The following is a 21,943-nucleotide window of genomic DNA, read 5'->3' as shown; positions in this document are numbered from 1 at the left end:
GGCTCCGACTGAGAGATTCCTCAGAGTTCTCCCCGGAGCCACAGGCGCCAGATTACCATGTCCCCGGGCAAGGAGGTCGAGGAGGCCCAGATGTGCGTGCTCCTTACATCTGTCCACAGCTAAACCTCTGGGCATTTATTTGTCTTTGTCTGTGTCCGGGTGTGCACGCCTGTGCCTGTGTGCGCACCGCCGGCTGTGTGTCTGTGCCTGTCTTTGTCTCTGTATGTATCTGGGCCTTTGTCTCAGTGTGTGTGGCTGTTGGTCTGTGCCTGTCCGCATGACTGTGTCTGGGTTTGTGTGTGTCTAAGTTTATCTGTGTCTACAGGGCACTGGGCGTCCTTGGCCGGTGCCTGTCCCTGTCCCGGTAGGGCTGCAAGCATCCCCCTGGGCGGCCTGTTTGGAGCTGTGGGTCTGTGTGGCCTCGGTGTGAGGGAATGTTGTGCTTCTGAGGCTGTGGGTCTAGAGCTAAGTGTGAGTGTCTGCTTGTGTCTCTGTGTGTGAGACTCTGCTGTGTGTTGTATTATGGAAATGTTTATCTGTGCCTGTGGGATGTGCGTTAGTAAGACCAAGGATATGTGTGTCTGTGTGTGTGTGTGTGTGCGTGTGTGTGTTGGGTGTGAGGGTGTGAGGGGTTTGTCACAGACTGGTGAGCAAGTTAATCTCAGACTCCGTGACACGTGGAATAAAATCACGCTCCCATAATGGGATCATTCGTCTTCCTGTCCAAGGAGAGAACCAACTCTTCACCCTCCGCCCTGGGGGAGCCAGTGGGGCCAGGGCCAGGCTTGGCCCCCATCCAGGCCCCCTCTGGCTTTGGCACCCCACCCCCACCTCTTCTCAGCCGCACCAGGCCCATTCTGCCTCCGGAGTGCCCTGGTGCCCACTGCGGGCTGGGCTGGGCTGGGCTCCAGGACATGTGACGGAGAGCCTTAGAGGCCTGTCCTGGGCCCCCCAGCCCCACCCACTACCAAGGAGAGCCCAGCCCCAGATGGGAGGGGGGAAATGCAGGAAGGAGTCTTTGGGCCCCTCCTCCTCCCGGAGGGGAGGGATGAGCTGCAGGCCCGGCCCGGGATTTTCCATCTCTCAGCAACAAGATTCCTGGTGAGCAGGCTGCGGGGTTTGGCAGGACGCCTGCTGGAGACCCGCCCTCACCCGCCAGGACGCCTGGGTCCCCAGGGCCAGGCAGCAGTGGGTTCCCTGGGGAGCCAAGAAGGCCCCAGAACTTCAGTTTAATGCTGCCCAGGCCTGTGGGAAAGCCGACACTTCCAGCCACCCCCCAACCAAGATGGCTCTCCAAGCTCCTAGGCAAACCAACCCCCTTAACCTACCCCCCCACCTTGGGCCTCCCCCTAGCCAAAGCCTTTGCTTCAGAAAACCATCACAGGCCAGCTACCCGGCACCACCCACTTCCCACCTGAACCTCAGCACACGCCCAGACTGGGTTCTAGACCTCACCTCTGGGTTTGAGGGCTCCCAAGGCCAGGGCTGTGCTTCTCATCTCAGACTGGGGCTTCTGAGGACAGGGCCTTGTGTCCTGCAGCTGCAAAATCCCTCTTGGTCTTAATGTTCCTTCCTGATTGAGCGGACAGGCACCAAGAGAGGATTTAAAACTCAAGACTGGGGAAACTGAGGCATTGAAGCCTTCTGCCCTACCTGCCACTATGAATCTGAAGCCAAATCCAGTAGCCTGGACACGCAAGGTCTTAATCCTGCCCAATCCTGCAACTCTTTCTTCCCTGTCAGGGGTACCTACGACTCCAGGAAGGGCTGCACATCAGTTGGAGGGTAAAGGGTATGGGAAGGTGGAGTCCCTCAAGCCCCAGTCTTGGATGCACAGCTGGAGAGCAGGTTTGGTAAGAGATTAAGGTCCAGGAGGAGGAGAACTGAGTTGCTCCAAGATTTACGAGCCTAATTCTTCTCTCTTAAATTCCCCTCCAAGCCCCCAGCCCCAGCCTGGTCCCTCCAGGGTCATGCTGTGGCCCCAGGCCAATGTCAGGGTCCTAATCCATCCATCAGCTGTTGCCAGGGAGTTTCCACCCCAATGGGTTCCAAAGGGAGGGGCTCAACTGACACTGCGGACCCAGACTGATGGGGAGGGGGCATGGCCCTAAAGACGCAGCCAACGGCCCCCTACAACCCTCCTAGGAGCTGGGGGCTCACAAGCTCCAGGGCAGAAGCTAAGGCTGGTGGGTGGCGCCCAGGAGGAGGCCGTCTCCCCGCCAAGCACCACACCCTGCCCTGCCCTTTCAAGCGGCAGGGAGACCTGGGATCCCACGCGGCCCTCTAGCGCACCTAGTGTGTGACCTTGGGCGGTTGCTGCTCCTCTCCAGGCCTTGGTCTCCCCATCACCCAGGGCAGGAAATGGCTCATATATCCCAGGTGTCCCCTCTTCAGCTCAGCTCTCTCAGCATTTAGCCCTGCCCTCTCTCCAGTCGAGAATCTGGGCCACATGGGGTGACACTGAGGCAGGTAGGTACCTGGCAGAGCCCTCCAAAGCCTCCCAAGACAGACCTGATGATCTTATGGTGAGTACCCCTCCACCACACATCTGTTTTCCAGAAGTGCAAAACTGAGGCCCTGAAAGAGGGTCTGAGTCTGGACTAAAACCTGAGTTTTCTTGGTGGGGTGGTTAAGGGCATGTTCTGGGGACAGACAGAAAGACTGGAATTAAAATTCCAGCTGTAACAGAAACTGTGTTAAAGTCCCTTGCCTTCTCTCAGCCTCAGTTTGTGCATCTGTAGAATGGGTAATGGGGCCTCCCTCCTGTAACTGGTCGAGCTGAAAAGAGAACAGGCACCTAGGGTTTGGTGCGGGAGAGGAAATGCTTGAACGATGGTAGCTTTCCTGTCATGGTAGCACTAACACGAACCCAAGCAGCCTCAAGGGAGGTGAGGTGGGGTCCCAACCTGGCTGGAGAATGAGCCATCCTCCAGCCAGATTGGGACCCCCAGGGCCTCAGCTCAGGAGGGCCAGCCAAATTCCTTGAAGCCCCCAGCTGTCTCCCCTATTTGTTAAAGGCCTCTCATTAGTGAGCCTGGGCACCTGCCCCTCCACACGTAATAAGCCTCATTAGTATCTTAGCCCCAAGCTCTGCGCCCAGAGTCTATGTGTGTGCACACGCACGAGGGCGGGGGGCTCCAACAGGCCACCAGCCAGGAGACGGCATCCTCGCCAACCACACCCCCTGCCTGTCATCAGCAGGGCCCGTCACCACCCAGCTTGTCACCTGCCTGCCTCGCACCCGCACCACCTGTCACCCACCCAGCTCGTCACCCACCCAGCCCATCACCTGCACCACCTGTCACCCACCCGGCCTGTCACCGAAGCCGCCTGACAGGCATCTGGGTGGGGGACAGGAGATGGAGAGAAGAAGACCACAGGGGTGTGGAGCTGGGGGCCCCAGAGACCCTGTAGGACCCCCACTTCAGCTCGGCATCCTGCAGCATCGCCATGGCAACCTCTCAGCCGCAACCACTTTCCCAAACATCCCCCGCCCACCCCCCCCCAGGCCCTGCTCTTAGCTGAGCTGAGGCTGAGAAGAGCCTGAGTGACAGCAGAATGGGGCGGGAAGGAGGGGTTCATCAGCTGGCTGGCCTTGGCCATCCTTCCCTCTCTGGCCTCGGTGACTCCATCTGCAAAATGGAGGAGCCAGAATGGGTGAGGCCCCGCTAGAGCAGGCCTGCCCTTCCCAGCCTGGATTGGCTGAGCCAGCTACCAGCTAACCTGTGAGGGCTGGGGGTGGGACAAAAGGACAGAGCTTTCTGGGTTCTTCCACATTCCTTGCCCCCCCCCCCCAGCCCCACAACCCCAGCCCAGAGAGGCTAGGCCTCTGGCCCAAACTCACACAGCGGAAGAGGAGGAGCAGGCTGAAAGGGAGAGGGGCTCTGCCACAGGCCTGCCAGCTGGAGACATCACACTGGGTGACCCAAGGTGACCGGGGGCTGAGCTGGCCCCCACCTCTGAGCTGCATTATTTATAATACCCGGAGCTTGGAGCTGAGCAACAGCTGCAGCACTGCCCCTCCAGGGGGCACATGCCACAGTGGAATGGAGGAGACAAGGTGCCTCCTCCGGGAAGGCCCCCAGGGTCCTTGGCGCCCTCCGCAGCTGGCTAGGGCAGGGGCTAGGTGGGAACGGGGCTACTGCTCCATCCTTCCCCTCCCTGGCCCCTCTCCCCTCCACTCCTCCAGGCAGGCGGCGATAGGATTACTTCTGCATGACTGCCCGCTCCACGGGGTTCCAGAGACCCTCCTGCCTGCAGCAATCTTTAAAATTCCTCCAGCCCAACCTCGCTCCCTTTCTCCCTGCAGTGAATGCTCCAGCATCTACCGCAGTGTGCCTGCCACTGCCACCACCAAGCGGGCTGGGGGCCAGGTCCCTTGCACCTGTGGGCAAAGGCGGACTGGTCCTCAGAGTGTATGTAGCCCAGTGACCCTCTGGTCACCCTCGGAACCCTGAGAGCTCAGGCCCTGGCCCCTCCAGCCCCCAGGGCTTGTCTAGCCCCACAAAGCACGGCTCAAACTGGGGTTAGGCATCACAGTGGCACCAAGGTGGAGGGGCACAGATGTGTGAACACACCTGCTGGGTCTTGGTATGCCAGCCTGTGTCCTCTGCTGCTGGAACCGAGAGGCCCCCTCTCTGCTCCCACCTCTCCCACCTGCTCCCACCTCTCCGCTCTGACCCCCGCTCTGCCTCACCGATCTCGGCTACCCCTGGGGTGGGCAGACAGCTGGGCCGGGCCAGAGTCTGTGGCTCCCCAGGGCAAAGAAACAGGCAGGAGATCGATCCACTGAATTTTTTAAGGCTCTAATGGAGCCGGCATCCCAGGACTTGGGGCCTGGGACACAGGCGGTATCTTGGGGACCCCTCCCTCAGTAATGCAGTGGCTTCCTCTTTCAGATCTTGGGGGCTGGGGGAAACTTTCTCCGAGCCTTCTCCCAGCAAGAAAAGGCATGAGGGGCCCCTGGGAAAGAGATGGGATGTGGGGGGCTGCAAGCAATACCCAGAGCCCCCCCCATCTTCCCAGCCCTAATGCAGGCAGAAGCAGCTCAGCCTCTAAATCACTCCCCTCACGCTGCCCTCTGAGGCGGATTCTGTGCATCTGTAATTAGGGGGTGGAACAGATGGTGGAGATTCCGTTTAAAATCATGCATCTAGTAAAGTAACCTTCACTGTCGGAACTGACTCCCAGGGAGACCAAGTCCCGAAGCCCAGATTGGGGGGGGGGGGCATGTCAAGCCAACATCTCACCCATCTCTCTCCCTGAAGCCCCAGGCCCAATGTCCCTCTCAGGTAAGCCCGGGTAGGGGGGCAGGCTGGCAAGCACCTGAGAATGTGCAGGCCGGGGTAAATCCCTCTACACACACCCCCAGCATACATGCCAGAGCCGGGACAGGGCTGGGTACTCCGAGTTCTTGGCTGAGAGACCAGGGTGACCAGGTGCCAGGAGCCCCCAAAGAGGCCCCAAACCCCCAAAGCCCAGGCCAGGATGCCCAGAGCACAGGGTCTTGGGTGGGGCAGCTCTGAACCAGATGCATAGCCTCACTGTCCAGGAATGAAAGGCCTGGGGCAGGGAGGGGGGCAGAGATGCCTCCCCAGGCAGAGGATGCTCTGGGAAGTGGGGGAGGACTGGACAGCAGAGAGGGAGAGACAGCTACAAGAGCAAGCAAGTGTGTGTGCAGGGCTGGCTGAGGCTGTCTGGGAGGGTGTGTGTGGTGGGGAGGGGGCCTGGACAAGATGTGGGGTGGGGGAGCTGTGATGGAGAGTGCTGTGGGGGGGGGTGCTGGCATGTGTGGGGTTGGGGGTGAGAGCTACAGAGGAACTGAGTTGGGGTATGTTGGGGGGTGGGGGTAGGACAGAGCTGCAAGGTGTGGGGCTGTCCCTGGGCCCTGAGATGGCCAAGGAAAGGACTGGAGCTGGGGCTTGCTGGGGACATACAGGGGACAGCCTGTTGAAGTGCTGGGTCTATGGGGGAGTGTGAGTGTGTGTGTAGGGGTGTGTGCATGCACGTGCCTGGGAAGGTATGAGAAGCTGGGGAGACATTATCTGTTTAGAAGTGAAGCAGAACCGAAGCTATGTCTGTGTTCAAGGTATGTGGCGGGGCTGAAGAGGGTGTTCTTGTTTGAGTGGGTGTTGAGCAGGCAGTGTGCGTGTGTGTGGTGAGTGGGAGAGGCTGTGTGTCCAGAAAGGTGTAGGGGTTGGTTGGTGTGTTCGGGGAGGTGCGGGGCTGCAGCTGGGAGAAACGCTAGGGCTGTAGGGAGAGTCTGAGTGTGTGTCTGGTGAGGTGTTGGGGAAAGTTCGAGTACGGGGAAGGTGTTAGGGCTGCTTTGGGGTCCTGTGTGTATCCAGGGAGGTGGGGGGGCTCAAGAGGGAGTTAATAAATGTGTGTCTGTATGTGTTGGGTGTATGCTGGGGATCCTAAGAATCTGGGTTTGGGTTCATGACTAGGGCTATAACTGTGTGTGTGTGTGGGAAGGTGTGTGGTGGTTGTGTGTTTGGGGCATGCTGGGGCCAGGTGTGTATATGGGGCAGTGGGGTGTTGGAAGGGTGGATATGTGTGGAAGTGTTTGTAGCTGGAGCAGTGGTATGTTTAGGGGTGTTGGAGCGGTAAGCAGAGGAGGGGCAGCTGGATATTCAGGTGTTGGGGGCTACAGTTGGGCCCCTGTGCTTAGACACGAGATAGGGCTCAGGGTGAGGATAGGTGCCCCTCTGGGGAGATGACGGGCAGAGTCCTAGCCTCTGCTCAGGGGCCGCCTGCTGGAACCCCTCTTTGGTGGGGGAGGGTGCCTGCCCACCCCCAGACCCTGAGAGGGGGTGTGGAGAACGGGGAAGGGGGGTTCGTCCATCTGTCTCAGCCTGCGCCCAGGCCAGAGGAGCAGAGCCGCCTCCTCGCTCCCTGGGGGGCAGCAGCGGATCTCAACCCACCCATCTGCCTTCAGATGGTTGAGGCAGGAGCTTCCACAAAGCTGCCTGGAGGGCATCACTGTGTTTGAAGAGGCCCAGGCTGGGGGCTGGGGGGAGCTGCACAGCAAACAGTCCTCATGGAGGCTCCTTTGAAAACCACTGACGCCAGGAGAGAGGAAGAGGGAGGACAGGGGCGGGTATGTCTGTCCTTGTGCGTCTGTGTGGGTCAGTGCCCAACTGTGAGCCTCAGAGCCCCTTCGCGTGTGTTCGTGCGGACGGCCTCTGTTCCAGCAGCATCCTGGCCTCAGAAAACAGCCCTCCAAGCCTGGCTGCAAGCTCGCAGCCTCACCCAGGCAGCTACCCCCTCCACACACACACACACGCACACACATGCACACTGCCTACACCCACACGCAACCCCCCCCCCACACCTTCACATCTGCCTGACACTGCACCCTCACACACATGCAGCTTGCCCCCAGGGCCCTGTACCTGTGCGTCCACACACTCACGACACCCCCCCCACTCTGCAGACCCAGGTGGCAGCACACACCTGTGACAGGCACACACGTCAGCACACACATGCCTGACTAGCAGCCATCGCACACACCCCCACACGCTCCACACACCTTGGATCTCCCCGTCACGCCCATGTCCCACCTCACACACGATCATCTCTTCCTCACACCCACCGTCACAGGCACCCGCCGTCACAGGCACCCGCCACGCTGTATCCGGACATACGTGCACATGTCTGCAGGTGGTGCACACACGCAGCCTCCCCAGCGCTCAGAGAGTGTCTCTCCCGTCACTCAGCCCACCAGCCAAGTCCTGAGGAAGGCTCCCGCTTGCCGAAACGGCCCCCTAGCCTCCCCCCACTGCCGGCTGGGAAGGAGCAGGAGGGCACGCCACCCTCACACTGACACCTGGGACCACTGAGCTTCACCTCCAGGCAGAGCCCTCCCTCTGCTCTGGCGTGACCGCCACTGTCTGGGTGAAGGTGTGACTGTGTGCATGCATGTGTCAGCACGTCCCGGGACCCCGAGACGAGGCATGCGTGTCACTGCCGTTAGGGATGAGGAAGCATAGGTATGCGTTCCCCAGTTACACTGTGAGATGAGGGATGAGTGTGAGGGTAGAGATTCACGTCACAGTGTGTGTGTGTGTGTGTGTGTGTGTGTGTGTGTGTGTGTGTGTGTGTGTGTAGGCCTGTGCGGACAGGTATGAAGATGGGAGTGCATTTACACAAGGAGACACCCAGTGAGTGATGAGTGTGATATTTTCTGACACAAGTGATATGTCCATCTTGGAGCAGGGGTCAGGGCTGGGAAAACTGCTCTGAGTAACTCCCTCCCCTACAAAGAGAGCAGGGAGGAGGGGGTCTCTCTGCGTGCTTCTCCCTCTCTTGTTCTCTCTCTTTCTCTCTGACCTCTTTAGCAGCTGGAAACTGAGCCGGGGGTGGAAGGAATGGAGACTTGGCTGGCCCAAGGGTTTGGGGAGGGAAGCAGGAGAAAACACCTTCCAGATTCTCATCAAATCCCTGTTTGTGGTCTGTAGCCTCAAGCCTCTCCGCCTCTCCTCTCTCTCTTTCTCTATGTCTGGGTTTCCCCTTTCTTTATCTCTTCCTGTCTCTCACCCTCTCCCTGAGTCTCTCCTCCTCCTATCTCAGTCACCTTGTCTCCCTTCTGGGATCTCCGTGTCTCCATGTCTCAGTCTCTCTGTCTGTTTCTCTCTCCCCAGGCTCTTCCATTTTTCTGACTCCTCCTCTCTCTGCCAGCACCTCTGTCTGTCCGTCTCTCCCTGTCCTGGTCCATCTGTCCGTCTCTCTCCGTCTGCCTGTGCGTGGGTGTCTCTGTCCATCTGTTCCACCACCCATCTGTCTGGTTGTCTGTGTTAGTCCTTCTAAGGGTGCCCACTCGCTCCCCAAGGTACCCTCCCCCAGGTCAGCAAAGGCCTCTCCTGGCTCAGGGGGTGGGGGTGGGGGGAGCGTGATGCAGAGCTGCAGCTTCTGGAAGCTTCAGTAGCAGCTGGGCTGAGCTGGGAGTTCGGGGCCAGCCAGCTGCAGAAGCGGCCCCTCCTCTGGGCTCCCAGGCCAAGGACCCCAGAGCAGAAAGAGGAGAGAAAGCAGGGCCTCCCTGCAGCTGAGTCTGTGCATGGGTAGGTAAGGGGGGAGGCAAGGGGCCTCACTTCAACAACACCCGCCCCCCCAAAGCTAGGCCTTGCAGGGGAGGAATCTTCAGTGCCCACCTTCCTTATCCCCTAGCCAATGGCAGAGATTCTGGGATCCGGGAGGGAGGGGTTGGGGGGGTGCCAGGATAAGGGAGAGGGAAGGGGCTAAGAGCTCACAGTTTCTTGTCAGCTGGGTAGGAGGGGGGTCCTTCTCTCCTCCCTTCCAGGCAGTCCCTGGGGATGTCTCTAGTTCTCCTTCCAGCTCTAGGTATGTGGAGCTCCCACAGGGGCCATTCCTGCCTCCCAGTTTCTCTAGAACCTCTGACCCATAGGGATTTGAGGGGGGAGATATAAGAATATCTCCTCCATCCCAAAGTGGAGGTTGGTTCTGGACATGTGGGGACCTTGATCCTGTCTAGGAATTCTGGGGACCTTGATCCTGTCTAGGCATTCGCCATCCTGAGAGGCCCCATGCAGCCTACCTACCACTGCCAGGCCAGCACCTCATCCTCTCTCTCTCTCTCTCTCTCTTTCTCACACAAACACACACACACACACACACACACGCACACGCACGCACAGAGCAAACCCTAGCACACATGGCCTGCCACCCCCACTCTCCCACCCAGCAACTCAGACGACTCAAGAAGAAGCCCCACCCCAGAGACATGTGCCCTGCCCTGTGCCGGTGGCAGGCTCCAAGAGGACCTCCAGCACCCAGCCAGGAGATATGTGACATCCCTCAGTACCCTCCCAGTCTGCTCTGTGCCCCCCATTCTCTCTCCGAGAACAGTCCAAATCCCACAGTCCCACAACAGATGGGGAAACTGAGGAAGGGATGGGAGGTCACAGTTATTCCTCCTGAGACCCTGGTGTGGAATCACAGAGAAAGGGACGCTGACCTACCATGAGCAAAGTCCATACTGGCTGCTCCCGCTGCACAGCCTACCGCTGGGCCAGGGCCAGAGGCTGGCTCCCTCCCTCTAGAGCTCTCCTTGCCCCCGGCTGGGCCCCCTCCCTTTCTGAGCTTCTGAGCAGTCCTCCCTGCCCTCTCCCTCCCAGCCCTGGCTCTCTCATCCTCAGCTCTTGGAAGCCTGACTCACTGTTTCCCCTCCTCTCTCCCCTCCCTCCCTCTCTCTCCCGGCAGCGGCGCCTCCCCCTCCCCTGGGGGGACTCTGGCCACAAGGGTGCCCGCCTGCTCCTCTCTCCAGGCTCCAGGCCCCCTCTGCACCCAGGAGGCCCCCTGCAGCTGTCCTTATTCTCTAACTACAGACTGTTAGAGTGCAAAGAGCCTAGGTCCCAGGCCTGGCATTGCCAAGTATCTGTGACCCTGGGCAAATGAGTCCCTTCCCTAGACTGGGATTTCTCCTGTCAAACCATGTGTGAGGGGGTCCAATGGGACGATACCCCTGGCATCTCTGGGACTCTAATGTTCCCCGCCTTTAAAATCCCAGGTGCCTCTTGGCATGGAGCACACACAACCTGTGGGCACCTACCTGCCTCAGGACCCGCCCCCCAGTCCAAAGAATAGCTCTGCTCTGTTCCCAGACTTTTGGAGAAGGCAGAAGGGGGATGCTACCCTGGGGCAGGACCACTAGACAAGTGACCCCTGGAATCCCCCTGGATCCCTATTCTCCCTCCTCCTGTGGGCGTCTTTCCCTCTCTAGTCCACCTGTCCTCCTCCTTCTTCCCAGAGACATTTGCTTGTCTCTCCTCCAAAAACAATGCCTGCTCATTCCAGGCTGTGGGGTAGCGAATGGCACATGCCTAGGGCCTTCTTGGTCCCCTGGGCCCCACCTCCAGGGGCTGTGATCCTGGTTCTTCCCCTCTACTGTTTGCTCTCTCACTCCCTCATCACTGGCTTCTGCCACCATCTTTCCCTTTCTCTACCTGGCACGTGGCTGTCTGGGTCTCTCCTCCCCTCTCCTCGGTCCCCTAGCTCTCTCCCTGGGGGGGCCCATCTGCTGGCATTAGCAACAATGTTATCCTTGCTCCCTCCTGCATTCCCCATCCTGGCTCCCCCCTCTTCGGAGCTGTCCAAAGAGACCCAGGGGGCCCAGAGACAGAGCTGGTCTCCATCCCATAATAGTGAGTCTGCTTGACCTCACTCAACCAGACCAGAAGTGTCTGGGCATCTGGTATGAAGGCATAGCACAGCACCCCCTGGTCTGGGTGACTGGCATGAGACACAGAGCTCTGTATTCCACAAACAAACAAAAAAGTTGGTCGGGGGTCAGCGGGGGGTGGGGGGGAACATAGGGGGTATGAAGGGAAATGAAGGAGATCAGGTTAGCCATGAGAAAGCCCCTAGCCAATGGGAAACAGAAGCCAAGTGGAGGGAGTGGCTCAAAGTCAATGCTCCAGACTGATCTGAGAACCAGCAGTGTCCCTCTAGGGCTCTGCCAGTCCAGAGCAGCAGCTCCCCCCCGAACCCCCACCCCCCCGCCAAGTTTCCAGCCAGGGACATTTGGCTCCTCAAGCCTGGAATACAGCTACAACCTCAGGTGGCGATTCCACCCCTTAATCTCCTGTAGGGTTCAAGTCCAACCTCCCAACAGTAGACCTCCACTTTAGCTCAGCAGGGGGTCCAAAAGCCTCCCTGCCAAGATCTAAGCAGGTGGAATGGGGTTAACAGAGCCCCCCAACCCCCAAGCCCCCCTCACCAAAGTCCCACTCAAGGTCTGGGAAGCAATGCAAAACAACCCTGTAACGTGCACACCCCCAAACTGAGAAGCTATGCTGTCCACCCACAGCATCTGGGGGTGCTGGGGCTCCCTGCCCCCCGACCCTGTTCCAGACCCCCCAGGCCAGCAACGGTAATAAACAGCAAGCTTTTTTTCTTTATGACACCAAATTTCTCCAAGCCCAACAGCTCCTTCCATCACTACCTCAGCCATAGATCACATTAAAAACTCACAGAGGGCAACTTAAACACATCACATTTGTTTCTCTCTATATTATTTCAAAAGTAACGGCATTAAAAATGGATTTTACTACAGAAAATAAATATCAGCACGTGGGCCGGGAGCCCAGGCAGGAGGAGGGAGCCCACCAGGAGAACGTCCCCAAGGGTTTGGGCACAGCTTAGGTACTGACCAAGGATATGGCTGAGGCCAGACAACACCCTGGGGCCTGGGGCGGGTTTGGGGAGGGGGCTCTGGGGAGGGGGGAGGACCCGCCCACCCAGGCACCTGCCCCAGTGCCAGACCAAGAAGGACAAGAGTCACGGTTTGGACTGGTGCCCACTGGTCCCCCTAAGCTCATACCCTCACTGATCTATGCAAACCTCAGAAGGGTGGGAGCTCTGGGGCAAGAAGTTCACCAGTCTCTGGGGGTTATTCCAACTATTGACACAGCAGGAGAAAAAAAATGAATTCAACTTACTATCCAGTTTGATTTTCCATTGCTATAAAAATAAATATACATCTGCTCAAAGGAGGGAGATGGCAAGCGGCACGCACATGCCACCTGGGGGGTCCCCCCACAGCTCACCACCACAACCCAGCCTGCCCCCCTCCACATGAGGGGTGGGGGGGAATGGACAGACTGGTAATCTTTCACTTGAAAGCCCCAGCTCACACAGCTACACACACACACACACACACACACACACACACACACGCGGGGCCACACGGAACAGGAACAAGCCAACAATAGAAACACCCCAAATACTCCTGGCAGGACTCTGCCCAGGCCCAGGCACATGCCCCCGCCCCGCCAGCAGCAGCAGCAGCAGGAGCAGCGGACAGAATGTGGCCACCCTGACCCGGAGGCAAAGCTTGTCCTCACACCCTGAGCTCTGCCCAGGGAGCTGGGGCCAAGTCCCGCCTGACACCAACTGGTCCGGCGGGAAACGCCTGCCCAGCCAGACAGGCACAGGCCCCCCAAGGGTCCCTCCTTGTGCTCAGGGACCAGGCTGGTGCAGCCTGGCCCTGCCTCCCAGGGTGACGCCTGGGCCCAAATTCAGCTGGCCCTGCCAGTCAGGCACTGGTGCAGAACCGAGGGCACCAGGCTCAGCCCCTCCCAGCCCAGCCCCAGGGCCCCCAAGCTAGGAGGGAGGGGGGACTCCCCACCCCTCCACATCTGGCCCTGGCCCCCAGGGTCTGCGGTAGAGAATTCCCGCCCCCGCTTCTCTCTCTCTCTCTCTCTCCCTCCTCCCGCTCTGTGCCCGCTGCCCGCCTCAGGGACAGCCCCAGCTCCCGCCTCCGGCCAGCAAGGCCCACATCCTTCCTCCCTCAGCTGGCCCCTTCGCCTGGCAGGAGGCTGGGGGGGTCAGGCTGCTAGGGAACCCCTCCAGCTCCCATTAGTCCTCATCCCCAGCCCCCAAACTCTGGGTCGCTGTCCCTTTTCCTGTAGAACAGGAAACAAGGTTATTTCCTAGACTCCGAGCCAGCCCCCTGCCCCTCTGGCTCTGCCCGGGGACCAGGACCCAGCAGGAGAAGGCGCCCTTAGCCAAAAGGCATAGGGATTCAGCAATTCACCCCCAGCTCCCGGCCCAGGGGGCTGACAGCTGTCACTCAGCACCCCACCCCCTGGGGAAGAGGGGGCCCAATTCAATCTGAGCCCCAGAGGAAACGCATTGATAGGCGATTATTTATTTATTTATGCAAAAGTGAGCCGACTTTGTTCGCCAGGTAACCGGGCACGCGGCCCAACCCCTCCGGCCCTGGCCACCCCCAAATCCCTCCTCCGCCCCACACCCCCTCCGGGTCATTAGGTCCCCGCCCCTCAACTCCCAGAGCACCAGCGGAACCTTGGGATTTGGGGGTTGGAGGGGAGGGGCTCCTCCCTCCGCAGTCTCCCCCTTTCCCAGCGCCGTTCCTAAAATCCAGCCTTGTTCTCCGCTCCCACGGTCCCCCCTTCATTCTCTCCCCCCCCCACCACATTCTCAGCAAGCTGGAGAGCAAATTGCAGTTTTAAATCCAAAGACCGAGGGAGGAGGAAGGAGGAGGGGGCGCGCGGCAGCGCTGGGCGCGCACCTCGCCCCCGAGCCGGGGGAGCTGCGGGGCGGCCAGGAAACCCGAGAACCCCCCCTCCCCGCCCCCCCTTCTCGTCCACCTCCCCCTCCCCCTTCCCGGCGCTGCCTGCCAGGCTTCGAGCCGAGCCCAGCCGAGCCGCGGGCCCCGGTGGAAACAAAGACCGATCGCACCGCGGGCACCGCAGCCACCGGGTCCCGCGGACCGGACCGGGGCGCGCGGAGGGGGCGCGGGCCCCCCCCCCCCGTGCGCTGCACAAAAGAGCCCGGCCGGCCGGTCCCCAGCGGGGTCTAGGGCTCGGGAGGAGGCGCCACTCACCGGAGTGCTGGGCTGCCGGCTCCGTGGGTCCGAGCCAGGCGAGGGGCTTCGGGGGGCGTCAGTCTTCCGGCGGCGGCAGCGACGCGGGCGCCCGGCTGCTGGGGAGAGGAGTCGTGGAGGAGCCCTGAGCCGCCCGCCGTTGCTGACAGCATGGCTCGCGTCTCGGCTCACATTCTCCGCCGCTAACTCCGCTGGACACGGCCCCCCGCTCCCCCGGCGCCCCCCCACCTCGATCACTCCTTCGCTCTCTGCGCCCCCCTCGCTCCCCCCGCCGCGCACACACTCTCACAGCCCTGGACACCCCCGCCCCCACCCCCCCATTGCAAACCTGGGAGGGAACGCGCCCCGCGTAGTCCTCCTCCTGCTCCTCCTCCTCCGCCCTCCTCCCTCCCGCTCTCTGGCTGTCTGTCTGTCTCTCTGACTGTCTCTATCTCTCGCTCTCTCTGCCTTTCTCTGCTTTCCGAGCTGGGTGGGAAAAGGAAATGAGGACAGAAAGCAGACGCTGGCTTTGGGTGGTGGTAGCTGGATTCCCTCTCTCCCTCCCTCCTCCTCCTCCCCTCCCTCCTCCTGCCTTCTGCTCTCTCCGCTGCGAGCGGGGCTGAGCGCAGCCTGGCGGGTGGCTCGCTCTGCCCGCCCGCCCGCCCGCCTGTCTGTCTGTCTGGTCTGCCTCGCTCGCTCCCTCCCTCCGTCTCTCGCCCTCGCCCTGCCTGCCTGCCTCTCTCCGTCTCCGCCGCCGCCGCCGCTGCCTCTGCGAGCTCGCCTTACCTTCGCCGCTCACCATCCGGAACCCCAGGGGGGAGCGCGCGCGCGGCACGCCGGGACTTGTAGTCCCCACCCCGGCCGCTCGGCGTGCGGGGCGGGCGGGGCCGAGCCGCTGCCCCGACGGCGCGGCCGGGAGCCCGCGGGGACTGAGCGCGGGCCCTTCGTCCGGGAGAGGGGCACGTCCTCCGTTTACCAAGGGTTCTGGTTCTCCCGAAGACCAGGGGTGTTTCCCTCGTTCCTTGTTCCCTGCGGGGGAGCTCTGGCTTGAGCGGAGGTTGCGGGTGGGAGCGAAGGGGCGGGGTCTGAGGATGGAATGAGTCGAATAGGGAATCAAGGGATTAGCCAAAGGGTCTGCGACTTTCTGGGGCGCCCCAATTAAATGATAGACGAAGAAGAGAGAGGGGAGGACCGGCTTTCCGAGTCTGGGGACGTTCTCCCTTCCTGAAAGGTTTCCTACTGAGTAAAGCACGACGTTTTGACGTGAGCGCTGCTCCAGAAATCTCAAAGCCCCACCACCGCTTCCTCCTCATTCAGGGACCCCGGTCCCAAGCTCTGACCTCCGGGTTTAGCCCCTCCAACTCTTAGTTTTCCTAGAAGTCCAAGGGTGACCAGAGCACAGAGGTCCTGGCTAATCCACAAACAGCACCCCTCCCCCTTCCTGAATCCGACTGAGCATTTTGGTTGGGTCAGGAAGCAAGATTCGGATTCAACAGTTCAGAGCTCCTGCTGCGGCCTGGGGGCTGGGCTCAGCACTTTCACCTACCTCCTCTTCAGGTCACATCTGTTATCCAGCCCCTAGCTCCAGGCCCCCTGCCTGGCCTATCCCCCCAGATGGGAATGTGCCTTGTCTGGGCCTGGTTACCAAGGGGGAAGTGGCTGGACAGCCCAGGAAGGGAAACTGCTGTTGCTTCTGCTGCGATTTACTGGACACAGCAGGGCCCCTCTGTCCACAAAGACCCAGTGAAATGGTGCGATTGTCATTTCCATTTTAGAGATGGGGGGAGCTAGGCCCAGGTTCCCTCATTTGGGAGCTGGACCCGGGACAGTCTGATCCCAAACCCCACTGCTTAATCTCTGGGCCATAGCAGGGGATTGTGACTCCCAGGTCTCTGACCTTCATTCCCAGCATCCGTGTGTCCTCCCTTGGTACTTCAATTCAACAGATGTTAACGGAAATATGCAGGGCTCACAGGGGACACCCACCCGGACACCAAGAGGAACAATGCAGGGTCACTGTCCTGTCTCTAGTATCTACCAACATCAGCCCTGACTAGTGTTCTGCTAGTCCCTTTTCCTCTGTGTGTCTGACATTCCTTGGCCCTGTGTCTGCTGGCTTTGTCTGTCTCGCTCCTCCATCTAAAGTTCTTCCACAAGTGCCTTTGTTCTTGGGCCACCTGTTTCTGACTCCTCCTTTGGCCCTGCAGGTGATGGCCAGAGTGTGACAAAGGCAGGTGGTGACATTTCTCCAACTACAACTCCCCTGTCACCACCTTCCCTACACCTCTCCCCATCCCAAGCACCTCCTTTAAGGACAGTCTGAAACCCCAAAGAGCAAAAGAAGAGGGTTCTGGGGAGCACTCTCTCTCGGCCCTTTGTTGGAGGCGGGGCTAGGAGGGCAGCAGCAATGAGAGAGATCTAGGGTTCTAAACAGTGTAAACAGTCCACCTGTTTATCTGGCATCAGGGGGCTGGCATGGCCAGCTGGAGAGACCCCCACTGGGAAGCAGCTCCTTTTTGTAGGCAAACCGTGGTTTCAGAGATTTCTTCATTGAATGGGAAGTATTATAAGGTCAGATATTAATGAAAGTAGTGGTTTAAGTTGTTAGGGGCACTTTTGGGTCCAAAGCCTTAAACTAAAGTTATTGCAAATAAATGAGGCTTTAGCATCTTGCTCTAGCTGGTACCCTATGGGAGACACTTTAACATTGGGAGGGTGGAAGAGGCTCCCCTTTCTCCCCACGCCACACACCCCGACCCTCACCTTCATGACATACATGCTTAGTCCTTAGGCTTTGCCCCAGAGCATGGAGATCCTACCTAGTCAGATCCAAGTTTTGGGAGGAAGCTGGGTGTTTTAGGGAAAATGGGAAGCCCCAGGTAGATTGAGATGAAGAGGAATTTGGGAAACTCCCAAGAGGGGAGAGACTTAGTGATGAGGCGCAGAGGGCAAGACCAGCTGGGTGGACCGTGGCACCTGGAAAGAGAGAGTAAGAGAAGTTAGGTTGTGTTTTCCAAGTACGTGCCTTCCATCCAGGCTGTCTCAGCTGGACAGGGTGGCTACTATTGACCCCTAAGGTACTGAGCATCGTGGGACACCAGGCATTACCGGATTTCCCCCGTCATTTAGAGGCTGGTCTTTCTTTTGGAGCTTCTCTAAATTATGTCGGGTTGTGGGAGGTGGGGGGGCGGCGGTCTTCCCAGGCAAACTCTGGCAGATTCTTCCCATGGGCTGCTGCTGCCACCTAGTGTCAAAATTCCGCATCTGCTCCGATAGCTGCAATCTAAAAGGGGGCTACCCAGTCCTCAGAAATAGCGTCAGAGTCCCCACAGGCTGGGCTCGGGAGCTCTAAGCTCCCCCAGAAGGCAGACTTGAAGGAGAAGACCTGCTGTTCCCGGAAGGCCTGCATCTTCACCTTTCCGAGTCTCACAATACTCCTACGTGTAAAATAGAGGAGTAATCCCTTCCCTGTCTTACAGGCAGGGCTGAGGAGATTTACTGAGCACAAGGATATGAGACCACTTTGAAAACTGGCAAGGGCGAACTGAGGGACTGAGTCATGAGAATAACAATGACAATAACTGAGAGGTCACAGCAGCCTGGAGCCAGGCCCTTGGGGCTCATGGAAAAGGCAGAGGTAAGTGTGAGCCTTGGGTGGGCATGGGCACTGCCTTCCCTGATTATAGAAATTCTAAGGCCAGCCCCACTCTTGGAGCTCACCTCAGGGGAGGTGTGGTTTGCTAGAGAGTGGTTCAGCCCAGTCCACAGAAGGAGAAACTGAGGCTGAGAGAAGTTGAGGGACTCTTCTAAGCCTCTGAGCTACTGATCCAGGAATCAAGAGACCCAATGGACTAGAGCCTTTAGGGCCTCGGTCTTCCCCTCCTCAGGATGGGAATAGCTCAGAGCTGGGGCCCTAGAGATCCTGGAAGCAGGAAGCCCCTCCTCATAATGGTACAGTGGGAACTAAGGCCCCCAGGCCCCCATTATCCCTCCTTCTGGGCTAGCCTCCCCCACCCCCCATGTCCTCCCACATTCCTCCAGGCAACAGGAAACCCCAGCTGCAGCCCAGACTTCAAACAGCTCCTCCCTCTGGGCAAGGGGTGTGGGAGGAGAGGCCAGAGGCCAGAGGGCAAAGGTCAGCTTTGTTCCTGCTGGAGGTGGTGAAGGACGGGGGTGGGAGGGGGGATGGGTCCACAGAAGGGGGCAGGGTAGGACCCTTGACAGCCACACTGCGTGTGTGTGAGTGTGTGTGTGTGTGTGTGAGAGAGAGAGTGTGTGTGTGTATGCGCGAGAGAATTCCTGGGTCTGTCAGGGTATGGTTTGTGTGGTTCTCACTGTCAGGCTGTGTCTGGAGGTAATTGTATGTCCTTGGTTTCCCTTGGGCTCATGCTCCTGAGTTATGCATCTGAGTGTGTATTACTATGGATTTGTTTGTCTGTGGGTGCTCAGCCTGTGATCCCCTAGACGCATGTATCGATATGTATGGTTCACAGACCCGCTCAAAGCTATGCATCCCTCTATTAGTGGGATCTGGTGTGGTTCTTTGTATCACGAGGTATATCCCTGTCCTACCTCTTCCCCTCCCATTCCTCCTCTGCACTGGTCACCAGAGGGTTCATTCTGAAAAAGGAATCTGACTTTGTTACTCCTTTGCTCAAAATCCTATGGCTTCCCATTATCCACAGCCTAGAATCCTAGCCCGAATGCATGGCAGACATGCCCCATGGTAACCTACCTGGTTATCTTCATCTTTAGCCAGTAATGCCCCTCAAATTTTACGCTCCAGTCACACCTACCTAATTGTAACTCCCTGCATGGTCCCCTCTGAGCTCACTTAATTCTGTCGAGTCTAGAATGTCCTTCTCTTCCTTCTTTACCAAGCAAACTTTTACTCCCTTTGCAAGTTTCTGGTGAAGCAACACCTCCACTGAGAAGCCTTCCTGACTTCCTCCTGTCCAGCTGAATTAGGACCCGACCTTTTTCTCCTACAAACCCTTTATCGTCATTTTCAGCCTGTGCCTGTCCTATTCTCGCTACCATTAAGAGAGCAGGGAATTCCCATCCTCAAATGGGAAGTTCCAAAAGGGACCTAGTCTTCCCCTCCCAGGGGAAAGTTTCCTTGAGTTCTGGGTGTAGTACCCAGAATGGACACTAGAGGGAGTATGGACACCACTGTAGGACGGTCCAGGAGCTGATGCGCGCGTGCGTGTATGCCTGTGTGTGTGTGTGTGTGTGTGTGTGTGTGTGTGTGTGTGTGTGTGTGTGTGTAAAATGGGGAGTGGGAGAGAACTACTGGAGTAGATAGTAGGTAGTAGGTCCACCCAACTCAGTACCAAAACAATAGGATTCAATATAGGTACCCCCAATAAGTCCTGGCCACCACCCAGATTTCTTCTGTGACTTTTCTCCATGACTAAGGGGCCATACCCCTTGAATTTCTGACCCTTCTGCCTTTTGCCTCTGACCTCCCAACCTTCTTCCATGCCTCATCTGCACCCTCAATCCTCCCATACATAATTATTTGCACTTGCCTGACTTGGCCTTGCTCTACCATATCTCTGAGCACTTGCACATGCTGTTCCCCTCATGTGAGATGATCTCACCCTCTGGCTGCTTCATTGGGCAGACTTTTCTTTCACATCCTCCAAGAAGTCTCCCTTGGCCTCCAGAATGACCTTGCCTCTAAGTGTTGTAATCATTTACTGCTCTGTCTCCTGGTCAGGACTAGCTTACGGAGACATCAGTAAATGTGTGCAAAATTACTAAATGACTTGGTTCTTTTATGAATATAACCTTCAGCATATATGGGGCTGCTCCAGACTCATCTGCACTATGCCCTCCCCGAACTTGACTCTAGGTTGTTATTATATGTTTCCATGCTGCTCCATTAAATAAGAGACTATGACACAGTGTGATTGCATGAGACTTTGAAGTGCAAGGTTCAAATTCTGACTCTGCCATCCAGCTGTGTGACCTTGGGCAAATGTTGAAGCCTCTCAGAGTCTTCATTTCCTCTTTTGTACAATGGGAATAATCACATTTCTGCACAGCCTCGTAGTGGGGATCAAATTAGATGATGCCTGTGAAACACCCAACATTCATCAATTAGGTGTCCTCCTCCCCCACCACGAACTTGGAAATAAAATTGCCCTCTGAGTCTTAAGCCAGTAAAACCCACACAGCATCACAGAGGAGAAGAGCCAGGTGGGGGAGTGAATGAGGCGAGAGATGGTTTCATAAATGACTAAAGAGTTTTGTGAACGGTGGAAACCACAATCAAGGTGACCCGCCTGTAATCTCAGGGAGGCAGGGCCAGGATGTGATTGAAATTGAGAAAACAGAGGTCTAATCAATTGCATTGTGCTCTATCAGAAGGGAACAGAAGGATGCACAGAAAAGGGGGTGCAAGGGAGAATTCATTTGGCCGCACCAAAGGGAGGGTAGGGAACCAGTAGAAACAGGGATTCCAAGCTCAGTGGGCTCTGGTCTCTGCTGAGGAGCACTCAGGGTCAACTCCAAGAGGTTCACTATTCTGCTGGGCCTCCATTTAAACCAAATAGGTGTCCAGGTACGAGGTATAGCCCCGTTGGACAGGCAAGAATATTCTGGTCCCAGGAGAAAGAGCTGTAGGGATTAAGCACACTGATTTTGGAGTCAGAGGGCCTAGATCAAGCCCCTGCCCCTACTACTTTAAACTATTTACTTCACTGTGCCTCAGTTTCCTTCCTAGTAGAATGAAGATACAACAGCCTTCTCCTCATGGATTTCTGTGAAGTTTCAATGGTCACAAGCGCTTAGCAGGATGCCCAGCAGAGAATACATAATCTGTAAGTGGTAGTGACAGAGAGGGCGAACATGAGTTGAACATTTTATTGCCATTTCACAGAGAAGGAAACTGAGGCATGGAGAGATTAATAACCTTCCCCAAGTCACACAGTGAGCGAGTGGTGGAGGCAAGTTTCGCACCAGGCCTGCAGCTCCAGGGCGGGGCTCTGATCTGCTTACCCCGTGGAGGCGGACACATTTGACTTGTGGCTTGTGTGTCAGGCTCCTGTGAGTTTAGTCAGCCAGAGACAGGCTCTTGGGAAGCCATGGACCCTGAGTTCGAGTGTGCAAAGCTAAGGATCCCACCCCTGGAACCACCCCTCTCAACAGCCTCTTGGCCTCTCTCCATCTTACTGGTCCCATACAGGGATCCCCAAGACAGCTCAGTAGGGGAACTCAACCTGCATTGGCCACCTTTTCCCCTTTCCTTAGGATACTCAACATGGGGGCATCTCCAGGGAACGTTTCTAAAAACATCTAGAGGGGGAAGGATCCTCCAAATATCTACCTGGGGTAGATCAGATCTCTTCCCAAAGCCCAGAGTCTAGAAAGATCGTGGGCCTTGGTGTGAGACCTAGGTTCACGTCCCAGCTCGGTCCCGTGCACCTGTGTGACCTTGGTGTCCCAGCTTGGTTCCATGCACCTGTGTGACCTTGGTACACCATGTAACCCCAGAGCCTCAGTTTCCTCATCTGTCAATGGGGGCTAGTCATAGAACCAGACTCAGAACTGGATTAAATGAAAAGATGGATGTAAACACATTCTGGCATGCAG

At 57.9% G+C, this 21,943-nt stretch overlaps 1 protein-coding gene across 7 annotated transcripts in view; it reads right to left on the bottom strand.

Moving 5' to 3' along the window:
* AHDC1 (AT-hook DNA binding motif containing 1) overlaps positions 1 to 15,187 on the bottom strand; it is a 64,058-nt gene extending 48,871 nt beyond the window's left edge. For 3 of the 7 annotated variants that reach the window (XM_032361408.1, XM_032361410.1, XM_032361404.1), the window contains exons 1-2: positions 14,694 to 15,064; positions 14,366 to 14,463 (exon numbers count right to left, since the gene is read on the bottom strand). The gene's annotated coding sequence lies outside the window, so the exon portion shown is untranslated. Of the gene's footprint in view, positions 1 to 1,455; positions 2,888 to 14,365; positions 14,464 to 14,693; positions 15,065 to 15,130 lie in introns of those variants that run through there. The other 4 variants (XM_032361406.1, XM_032361407.1, XM_032361405.1 and 1 more) reach the window with 4 other exon arrangements.
* Positions 15,188 to 21,943: the final 6,756 nt, after the last annotated feature.

Source organism: Mustela erminea, chromosome 10 (genome assembly GCF_009829155.1).
Source record: "Mustela erminea isolate mMusErm1 chromosome 10, mMusErm1.Pri, whole genome shotgun sequence".
NCBI classification, from domain to species: Eukaryota; Metazoa; Chordata; class Mammalia; order Carnivora; family Mustelidae; genus Mustela; species Mustela erminea.
Note: the sequence above shows the minus strand (reverse complement) of the source record. Positions and strands in the feature narration are given on the sequence as shown.